The following is a 12,100-nucleotide window of genomic DNA, read 5'->3' as shown; positions in this document are numbered from 1 at the left end:
CTGGTTTAGGACCGCTCCCCTTAGCGCTGCTGCGGAAGCAGGAGAGGTTCCCGCCACCACTGCTGGGCTCACCAGCCATGAGCCCAGCTTCTGACTGAGCGATGTTCCCCCTGTGGGAGCAAACTGACCACCAGGGGACAGCTCCTGCATTGAGCGTCTGCCTCCTGGTGGTCAGTGCACATCATAGTGATCGGTTGTTCCGCTGTTCAGTTGATTTGCATATTAGCCTTTTATTATATAGGATATATAATCAGACAAATGACTAGCAATAAACCCATTATAGATTGTGAACTAATTATCACTAGGTGGATAGGATAATGTGTGATTTTCATTTGCCTTTTTATGTTCTTTTTTCTTCCAAACGTCTTACAATGTGAAAGTGTTTTATATTTCTGAAAAAAATTTAAATGATTGTGCATAAAATCATTATTTATTCACCTTTTTATTGCACATATAATCAAGTTTTACTGTTGAAAATACTTTAAAGTATAAGTAAGCACAGTGAAAAACTTAAAATCTAAAATAAACTCAATATTCGGAGATAATGCTATAAAATTTTTGGTGTATGTTCTTCCATACTATTTCACAGGTATGTTTGCTTTATTTTACAAAATGGTATTCTTTTAAAAAATATATATTTTATTGATTTTTTACAGAGAGGAAGGGAGAGGGATAGAGAGCTAGAAACAACGACGAGAGAGAAACATCGATCAGCTGCCTCCTGCACACCCCCCCACCGGGGATGTGCCCGCAGCCAAGGTACATGCCCTTGACCGGAATCGAACCCAGGACCTTCCAGTCCGCAGGCCGATGCTCTATCCACCGAGCCAAACCGGTTTCGGCGCAAAATGGTATTCTTTTAACTTATTTTTCCACTTAATAAATTGTACATGTCTTTCTATGTCAATAACTGTGCATCTATATTATAATTTTAATATATTACTTATTTACTTAAGTTATTTCTTTTTTTATTATAAAAACTTCTGTGATGAGGATATATGTTGTGCAAGTTGTGCAGAACACAAACTGCCTCATCCTAGATGGTGGCTCTGTACTTTACTATGTGCAAATTTATTCAGATATTACTTAGAATAAAGTCTTAAAAGCAGAGTTGCTGATCTAAAGGATATGTACAACATAAAGCTTATCATAGCATAAAAATTATAAGTAATTGAGATGTACAACAATTGGGGTGGATAAATAAAATGATATTGTAGATATATGATGGAATACTATACAGCCATTCAAGTTTATACCACAGAAGAGTATTTCCTGAAATGGGAATATGTTCACAAGATCTCATTAGTGAGAGAAACAGGTCACATGAATGTAAATATATATATATATATATATATATATATATATATATATATATATATATGTGTGTGTGTGTGTGTGTGTGTGTGTGTGTGTGTGTATACACACACACACACACACACATATATATGTTATTACATTTTTTTAGAAAGCCCTCACCATTTTGGCTCAGTGGTAATAGTGCTGGTCTGTGAACTGAAGGGTCTTGGTTTCAATTCAGTCAAGGGTAGGTACCGCGGTTGGAGGCTGGATCCCCAGCCCCAGTCGAGGCACAAGTGGGAGACAACCAATCAATATCTCTCACATCGATGTTTCTCTCTCTGTGTCTCTCCCCCTCCCTTCTACTCCCCCTAAAAAATAAATAGAAAAAATATCCTTGGGTGAGGATTAACAAAAAAACAAGAAACAAAAAAAAAAACTGTAGAAAGAAAACTATATAAATGTCCTCAGAAAAATAACCAGAAGAATATACATTAAAATGTTCATAGTAAATGTTTCAAAAGGAAAATGTACAATGGAATATTATACTACAGCTAAACAGCAATAATATGGATGGATTTTACTTCTGTAATGTTAAATTAAAAGATCAAGTACCATAAGACTATGTATAACTGGATATCCTTTATATCTTATTTAAAAACAAGTAAAACTAATAACTATAGAGTATCCCAAAAATGTATACACATACTTTGAATAATTATAAAGGCAGTGTTTATTAAAATGCATTTTATTTTCAAAATTGAACTATCAGCTGTTATAGTGTGTATACACTTTTTGGGATGTGCTGTATATTATTTAGGCATACATATATATTTAGGATTAAAATATATTATTTAAAAAGCCAAGGAATATCAATAAAAAGTCAGGATAGTAGTCTTTGGAGTTGAGGAAATGGGGCCACAATAGGAGAGGATCATAGAAGTGGACTGAAGTTATTGTCAGTATTCTAGTGCTCAGGTTCAATGGGTGAGTGTTCATTATGTAATTAAAAGCATATTATTGACTTTAATAATTGTATGATTATAATGAAAATTAAATAAAGGACAAGTTAATACATAAAAATTAGAAGAGGGCCATGCATGGATCACTGAGACAATGTGTGTGATCTATGATAGCATGCATAAATTATTTATAATTCACTTTTATGCACTTTAATTTTATGATATTTTATTAAGCAATTATTGTCGGAGACCAGCTCCGATGACCCCAGGGCGAAGACCCCGAAGTTGAGGAAATGAAAGACACAGAACAGCGGGGCCAGGAGGACCTTCAAGCAGTGATGCTGCTGAATGGCAACTTTATTCAGGGTTTCAACATTTTTATATACAAACTGACTGGGCGTAAAGCCAGCACTGGGCTACATACCATTATTATCTAGGGAGTGCTTGCGTGCCTGAATAGTTCTTTGTACTCTGGAGAATGTTTGTTCTCAGCAATCCCAAGGAACATCTAATCTATCCCATGACCGGAGGAGCAGCTGGGTTCCTGCTGGACCCCATGCCGAGGACACTTCATCCTGAAGTGAACTCAAAGATCTCAGCTAAACGCCAAACCTCTTTCAAGGCAGGCATTACCGAACAATCTTTGCCTCGGGGAAGGCCCTGCATTTCCCCAACGGTTCCCCTCAATTCCCCCTTTTTATTTTCATAACATACGGAGAGGGACCTCTTTATCCCTCTCTTGCTGTAGCTGTAAACGTTTCAGTCTGATGAAGACTTGAGAAAGCTGAGAAACTGCTATCTTACAGCAACATAAGAGTACAATAATTAGTGCACATACTGTTACAGCAACAACTCCTAGGGCAAGCAACTGGTGTCTCTACTGCTGTATGGAAGGAAAGGCTCTTCTTAAAGAATTATAGAAAGCCTGGGCTTGCGTAGCAATATTAACATTAAGTGGAGGAGCGTTAGCCAAATCTTGAATCTCTCTATGTAATCTACTGATGTCTGTTTTTTAGGCTACTAATAGTAAAAGTAAAATTTAAATATAAATAACAAAGCTCTAATATTAAAACAATGCCAATGCAAAATTAAATTATATACATGTTATCATTTTCAAAACTTGAATGTTAAGAGCAAAACTATGGCTATTAAATAATAATAAAACAGTAAGAGAGAAATCAAAACTATGGACATATTAATATTTTTAGCTACTAAATGAAAGAAAGTCTCTTTTGCTGCTGGTGTTCCTGGTGTATATTTACTTAGAGTCTTTTGTTTGCCTGCTTAAAACTTTGTAGAAGACTGGCAGCTAATAGATGCTAGCATGAGCAGGAACATGGTTGAAGAAGTAGCTTCAACTTCTTGCTTTTCCATAATCTGCTGTACTTCAGTTGTTAACTTCTTCAGATGACTCTATGTTGGCACCTCAGTCCCTTGCGTAGCTTTTAGTTTTTCTTCTTCCTCCGCTTTGCTGTCATTAGGGTAGTACTTAGTCCTTTCGAGTGAAGGGACACAGGAACTTGTCTGAGTCCATTGCGGTGATACACGTAACTCTCTGGCACCCGAATTGGCTGCATTGCTCCTTCTGGAAAGATATAAAACACAACCTCTTCCCCTTTTTTGTTTTTTAGTAAATGATTGTAAGAGTATGAATGGTTCTTTCTACAATTGAGTGATATTCTTCTGCTAGATATGATTAGGTTTAAGTCCTTGGGGATTTATCCCTAAAGTTGGTATAGGAAGGTGGATAATATATTGAGAACATTGCTTCTAATAAAATATGGAAATTGTCATTCTTAAATAATATTTTAAAGACTGAAAATTGAATGAAAAATTTCTTTGAATTAGTGTACCTTATAGTAGTTGTTTTAATAATTTTTGCTATAGTTACTATATAAGTACTATTATTATAGGTTGATGGGCTTCCTAGTAAAATCTATTAAGGCATAAATAAGAGCTTGTATTTCTACTGAAATATAAGGGGTTTGATACTTTATTGGTTTGATCTAAAAGTATGGCTATATTTAAGAAATATATTGTTTTTGCCCTTCTTATAGGCGAAAACTTTTATAATATTTAATATATATGTATAAGTAAAATATATTAATTTTTATTTGATAAAGCTTTCTATGTGATTTTAAGTATTAATCGGTTTAATTAAAAAAAAATTCCTTTTAAGAGAGAACAGACCTTTGAACATGTCAGGGCCCAATGAAATGCCCAAAAGTCACTCTTAGTCTTGAAATAACTTGGAAAGATTAAATATATATATATATGCATATATTTATATATATGCTTTAAAAATTATATACCTAAATTATCTTAAAGAATATTAATTATATTTAAACTGGATTATAGAATTAATCCTCTTTTTAAATTAGACTAATAACTAATATATTTTAAATTCCTAATTATTAGAGAAAACATAACATTTTATTTTCTCAAAAACATATTTTTATATTTTAGGTATTTAATGACTATATTTATATAATTTTTCTTAATTTAACATGTACTTTAAACTCTTAGAGTTTGTAAGTTAAATATATATAGTAGTTTTTAGATTAATAATACTTTATATTTCTAAGGAAAATACAAGACATAATCAATTAATAGCTTTAATTCTGTCTTCTAGATTTTTCTCATGAGGTAAATTTAAACTTTACTTTTTATTTGCCAGTAACTCTGCTGGGGGAAGGGTATCTACCCCTTCCTCTGTTAACAAAGGGCATACTGTTCTAACAAAAGTAATAAATCTAGAGAGCTGATCCCTATCAATTTTTATTCCTCTAAGCTGAAGCGAAGTCTGTAAAACTTGCACAAACAATTCTGAACTAGACGCTTGCCCCATTTTTTACTCCTGGTGATAGTTTCACTTTTTACTTACTTCTCCCTAATCCAAAGTTGCCACTTAAACACAACTGAGCGCTCACTTACCCGACAACTTTGACTCCGAGGGTCTTCAAGGTCCCTGTTCGGGCGCCAAATGTCGGAGACCAGCTCCGACGACCCCAGGGCGAAGACCCCGAAGTTGAGGAAATGAAAGACACAGAACAGCGGGGCCAGGAGGACCTTCAAGCAGTGATGCTGCTGAATGGCAACTTTATTCAGGGTTTCAACATTTTTATATACAAACTGGCTGGGCGTAAAGCCAGCACTGGGCTACATACCATTATTATCTAGGGAGTGCTTGCGTGCCTGAATAGTTCTTTGTACTCTGGAGAATGTTTGTTCTCAGCAATCCCAAGGAACATCTAATCTATCCCATGACCGGAGGAGCAGCTGGGTTCCTGCTGGACCCCATGCCGAGGACACTTCATCCTGAAGTGAACTCAAAGATCTCAGCTAAACGCCAAACCTCTTTCAAGGCAGGCATTACCGAACAATCTTTGCCTCGGGGAAGGCCCTGCATTTCCCCAACGGTTCCCCTCAATTCCCCCTTTTTATTTTCATAACATACGGAGAGGGACCTCTTTATCCCTCTCTTGCTGTAGCTGTAAACGTTTCAGTCTGATGAAGACTTGAGAAAGCTGAGAAACTGCTATCTTACAGCAACATAAGAGTACAATAATTAGTGCACATACTGTTACAGCAACAACTCCTAGGGCAAGCAACTGGTGTCTCTACTGCTGTATGGAAGGAAAGGCTCTTCTTAAAGAATTATAGAAAGCCTGGGCTTGCGTAGCAATATTAACATTAAGTGGAGGAGCGTTAGCCAAATCTTGAATCTCTCTATGTAATCTACTGATGTCTGTTTTTTAGGCTACTAATAGTAAAAGTAAAATTTAAATATAAATAACAAAGCTCTAATATTAAAACAATGCCAATGCAAAATTAAATTATATACATGTTATCATTTTCAAAACTTGAATGTTAAGAGCAAAACTATGGCTATTAAATAATAATAAAACAGTAAGAGAGAAATCAAAACTATGGACATATTAATATTTTTAGCTACTAAATGAAAGAAAGTCTCTTTTGCTGCTGGTGTTCCTGGTGTATATTTACTTAGAGTCTTTTGTTTGCCTGCTTAAAACTTTGTAGAAGACTGGCAGCTAATAGATGCTAGCATGAGCAGGAACATGGTTGAAGAAGTAGCTTCAACTTCTTGCTTTTCCATAATCTGCTGTACTTCAGTTGTTAACTTCTTCAGATGACTCTATGTTGGCACCTCAGTCCCTTGCGTAGCTTTTAGTTTTTCTTCTTCCTCCGCTTTGCTGTCATTAGGGTAGTACTTAGTCCTTTCGAGTGAAGGGACACAGGAACTTGTCTGAGTCCATTGCGGTGATACACGTAACTCTCTGGCACCCGAATTGGCTGCATTGCTCCTTCTGGAAAGATATAAAACACAACCTCTTCCCCTTTTTTGTTTTTTAGTAAATGATTGTAAGAGTATGAATGGTTCTTTCTACAATTGAGTGATATTCTTCTGCTAGATATGATTAGGTTTAAGTCCTTGGGGATTTATCCCTAAAGTTGGTATAGGAAGGTGGATAATATATTGAGAACATTGCTTCTAATAAAATATGGAAATTGTCATTCTTAAATAATATTTTAAAGACTGAAAATTGAATGAAAAATTTCTTTGAATTAGTGTACCTTATAGTAGTTGTTTTAATAATTTTTGCTATAGTTACTATATAAGTACTATTATTATAGGTTGATGGGCTTCCTAGTAAAATCTATTAAGGCATAAATAAGAGCTTGTATTTCTACTGAAATATAAGGGGTTTGATACTTTATTGGTTTGATCTAAAAGTATGGCTATATTTAAGAAATATATTGTTTTTGCCCTTCTTATAGGCGAAAACTTTTATAATATTTAATATATATGTATAAGTAAAATATATTAATTTTTATTTGATAAAGCTTTCTATGTGATTTTAAGTATTAATCGGTTTAATTAAAAAAAAATTCCTTTTAAGAGAGAACAGACCTTTGAACATGTCAGGGCCCAATGAAATGCCCAAAAGTCACTCTTAGTCTTGAAATAACTTGGAAAGATTAAATATATATATATATGCATATATTTATATATATGCTTTAAAAATTATATACCTAAATTATCTTAAAGAATATTAATTATATTTAAACTGGATTATAGAATTAATCCTCTTTTTAAATTAGACTAATAACTAATATATTTTAAATTCCTAATTATTAGAGAAAACATAACATTTTATTTTCTCAAAAACATATTTTTATATTTTAGGTATTTAATGACTATATTTATATAATTTTTCTTAATTTAACATGTACTTTAAACTCTTAGAGTTTGTAAGTTAAATATATATAGTAGTTTTTAGATTAATAATACTTTATATTTCTAAGGAAAATACAAGACATAATCAATTAATAGCTTTAATTCTGTCTTCTAGATTTTTCTCATGAGGTAAATTTAAACTTTACTTTTTATTTGCCAGTAACTCTGCTGGGGGAAGGGTATCTACCCCTTCCTCTGTTAACAAAGGGCATACTGTTCTAACAAAAGTAATAAATCTAGAGAGCTGATCCCTATCAATTTTTATTCCTCTAAGCTGAAGCGAAGTCTGTAAAACTTGCACAAACAATTCTGAACTAGACGCTTGCCCCATTTTTTACTCCTGGTGATAGTTTCACTTTTTACTTACTTCTCCCTAATCCAAAGTTGCCACTTAAACACAACTGAGCGCTCACTTACCCGACAACTTTGACTCCGAGGGTCTTCAAGGTCCCTGTTCGGGCGCCAAATGTCGGAGACCAGCTCCGACGACCCCAGGGCGAAGACCCCGAAGTTGAGGAAATGAAAGACACAGAACAGCGGGGCCAGGAGGACCTTCAAGCAGTGATGCTGCTGAATGGCAACTTTATTCAGGGTTTCAACATTTTTATATACAAACTGGCTGGGCGTAAAGCCAGCACTGGGCTACATACCATTATTATCTAGGGAGTGCTTGCGTGCCTGAATAGTTCTTTGTACTCTGGAGAATGTTTGTTCTCAGCAATCCCAAGGAACATCTAATCTATCCCATGACCGGAGGAGCAGCTGGGTTCCTGCTGGACCCCATGCCGAGGACACTTCATCCTGAAGTGAACTCAAAGATCTCAGCTAAACGCCAAACCTCTTTCAAGGCAGGCATTACCGAACAATCTTTGCCTCGGGGAAGGCCCTGCATTTCCCCAACGGTTCCCCTCAAATTATCTCTAGGGGTTTAGAATACATGTACTTTTTATTCTCTTGTGGCTTTTTATTCTCTAAAATTTTTATATGGAATATACAATATTATACTAATTGAAAGACAAGCCCAAAATTACATAGAATAAGAACTGGTACATGTAAAAAAATGCATAACAAGGATTGAAAAGAAAGTGTTGACATGTTAATAATAATTGCCTCTGTGTAGTGAAATTTCATATAGCTTTGGTATGTTTCCTTAGGGTTTTTTTTTTTTTAATCCAAGTGTTATAGAGTGAGATTGTGTTATTTTTTTGTTACAAAAATCACATATGAGTCTCAGAAGGTTAAAAGGGCAGTAGTATGTAGAGAAACAAATAATATTCTTCTCCCAGGCATGATTTACTTGCTCTGAATCTTACAAGAACTTTTTCTGTTTATATGCATGTGTTCTCATCTACCTAATAAAAGAGTAATATGCTAATTGACCATACCTTTGTGATGCCCACCAGCCAATCAGGAGTGAGTATGCAAATTAACCCAATAAAGTTGGCAGGTTAATTTGCATACACAGGCACCTAGAAGCCGGGTGCAGGGCGGGATGCTTGTGTCGTCGCCATGGCAATGACGCAGGCGTTCCGCACCACCTCAGCCGCTCCCGGCCTCTGGGCAGCGTGGGAAGGCGGAAAGGTGGCTCTGGGCCAGAGTGAAGGCGGTCCCGGCAGCCAGAGAAAGGAAGGCCCATTCCTGCACAAATCTTCGTGAATCGGGCCTCTAGTGTGTTTTATAATATGAATCATGCTATTCCTACACCAGATTCTCTAATAATGTTTTGTTCAATCTTGTTTTGTTAAAATTGGTGAGAAAAATTGATTCCTGGACAGGGCATGTTCTCTCCATGTCTGCGTGGATTTTCTCCAGGGACTCCGGTGTCTTCCCACATCCCCAAATGTGCATATGACATGAAGTGGTGTGTCTATATTGTCCCAGTCTGAGTGAGTGTAGATGTGTGTGAGAGGCCCTGCCATGGAAGGGCATCCTGTCCAGGGTGGATCCCATCTTGTGTCCTGAGGAGAGGCTCCAGTCACCCATGACCCTGAACTGGAATAAGAAGGTTGGAAAATCATTCTGTTACTTGTTTTATTCCTTTTTCTTAAATGTATGTATAATGCACATTTATTTCAGTGTTTGATATTAGAAGTGTTTGGGTCTTTAGAAGTTTGGTGATGTTTTTGTGACTATAAATATGCCCTAGGAACTTAATTCTTGTTTCTATCAATTAGCCTATGGTAAAATTGGTTTCATTATACATTGTTTCCCTCAAAGTTTCTAAGAACCTATCTATGAAGTTAAGTGAGGACTTAAACTACTATTCTACAACTTACTGTCCTTCCTCCCTCCTTTTTTGTTCAATAGAAAGCCATTGTATCAGCCAGTAGAAATCCATAGTAGGTGTATTATGTAATTTATTAAATTCTTTCCAAATGATAGATATTTGGATTAATAGTTTTTACTATTACAGAAAATGCTATACAAAGCATTCTTTTAAATCTATTTTTTTGCATGTTTAGAAGTATTTTTATAGGCTAGTACCTTTGATCCTTAGAAATATAACTGCCAGATCAAAGGGTTTGAGCTAAATTGCCTTTGTGGCATGCTGGACGCTATCATTCTTTTTTATTTTGTCAGCATTTTGGATGAAAAATCCAATTTCATTCCTTTAAGCTATTTCCCCTACCCCCTACTAAAGTTAAGCACCTTTTAATATATTTATTAGATATTTCTATTTTGTTGGAGATTGCTTGTTCATCTCCTTTGTCTATTTTTCTTTTGAGTCATTTATCTTTTTTTCTTTCTTGATATGTAGGTCTTTAGATACTAGAGATAGTATCCTTTTGTCTGTTATATATTACAAATGTCTGTCATTTAGCTTTTTACAAGTTTATTTATAATGCTATTTGCCATAAAGATTTAATTATGTAAATAGGCAAACATTTTAATTTTTATAGTTTCTTGGTTTTGTCCTTTTAGGTAGGTTTCTATATCCCAAAATTATAAAAATATTATTCAATATTTTTTCTAATATTTTACATATTGTATTCTTAGTGCTTTAATTCATATGAAATTGTTATTGTTGTTTTTGTGTGTGTGTATACCAATGGTCAATAGTAGGGACCTACTTTAATTTTTCCAGAAGACATAGTTAGTTTTCCTAACTTATTTATTGTATTGAATATTTACACTAATTTGGAATTCTCTTTTCATCATGAATTATATGAGCATGCTTGTTTATTTTCTGTTCAATTTTTGTCTATTACTGAGCTAATACCTCACTGCTTTAATTACTGGATTAATTATTTTAATTACTTTAATTAATTTTTTATTAATTTAAAATACATTTTGAAACCCATTCTTTTTTTTCAGAATTTATTTGGCTATTTGTCTACATTTTCTTTTTCCAGATGAATTATAGAATTAACTCATCAACTTCAGTAAAAAGAAAAAAAATCCCTGGAAGTGCCTCGGAAATTTTGAGTCACCTATCAAGAACTGGCATCTTTACAATAAAGGGTTTTGCATTTATCTTATATCCAGGCATCATTTTAAACTCTGTTCTTAGTTCTGTGTTTGTTCCCCAGTTAATTATCTTTATTTTTTTAAAATTTTTTTAAGGCCACCAAAAATTTTGGTTGCCTCCAAAGAAAAAAAAATTTGGGAAAGAGAGAGATGATCCCAGTTAATTATCTTTAATTCCTAGCTATACAATCATGTCAGTTGTAAATAAGGAAATGTTTGTCTTTTCATTTCGAATGTTTGTTTCTAATTTGGTTTTTCTTTTGATGCATTGGTAAAGATCTGTGACTTCCAGGAGAATGCTGATTTATATTGATTAATAAAGAAGAGGCCTCCTCCTCTTGTTTTTTACTTTAATAGAAATATCTCATTGTTTCACTCTAAAATATGATGATTACCATTGTTACTGATAGATACCCTTTTTCGAGTTATGAAACACCTTTGACTTACAGTTTTGTCAGGAACAGATATAGAATGTTATTGAATGCCTTTTCTGGAATCTGCCAGGTGATAATATGGTTATCCTTTATAATTATTTTTATTTTTTAACTTTAAAAAACATTTTATTTATCTTAATTTTTCAAAGTATTGCAGATGTCCCCTTCATTTTGTTTTTCCCCCCATTGATCCCCTCCAGCCTATACCTGCCCCTCCCAGGCTTTCACCACCCTTTTGTCTGTGTCCATGGGGTATGCATATATGCATATAAATTCTTTGACCCACCCACTCCCCTACCCCTGCCTTCCCTCTGAAATTCATCAGTCTGTTCCATGCTTCTATGTCTCTGGATCTATTTTGTTCATCAGTTTATTTTGTTCATTAGTTAATTACTTTGATAGCTTTCTTAATGTTGAGCTATTCTTGCATTCTTGGAATAAAACTGACCTGGCAGTGGTGTTTTGTCTATGTCAATATTTCATTTAGGATATAAAACTCTATAGTAACAAGTTCCTAGAGCAGTGCACCTTACCTTTTTCACATCATGGCACACTGGGGTAAATTAAATGGACAAGATTGCTCAGGGCAGAGACAACTGGCTTCCCAGGCCTGTCTTCCCACAAAGCCTTAGAAGATAGCATGTTACACATCCACAGGACACCAATGTGCCAAGGCATAC

This window comes from Cnephaeus nilssonii, assembly GCF_951640355.1.
Source record: "Cnephaeus nilssonii genome assembly, chromosome: X".
Classification (NCBI taxonomy): domain Eukaryota; kingdom Metazoa; phylum Chordata; class Mammalia; order Chiroptera; family Vespertilionidae; genus Cnephaeus; species Cnephaeus nilssonii.
Note: the sequence above shows the minus strand (reverse complement) of the source record.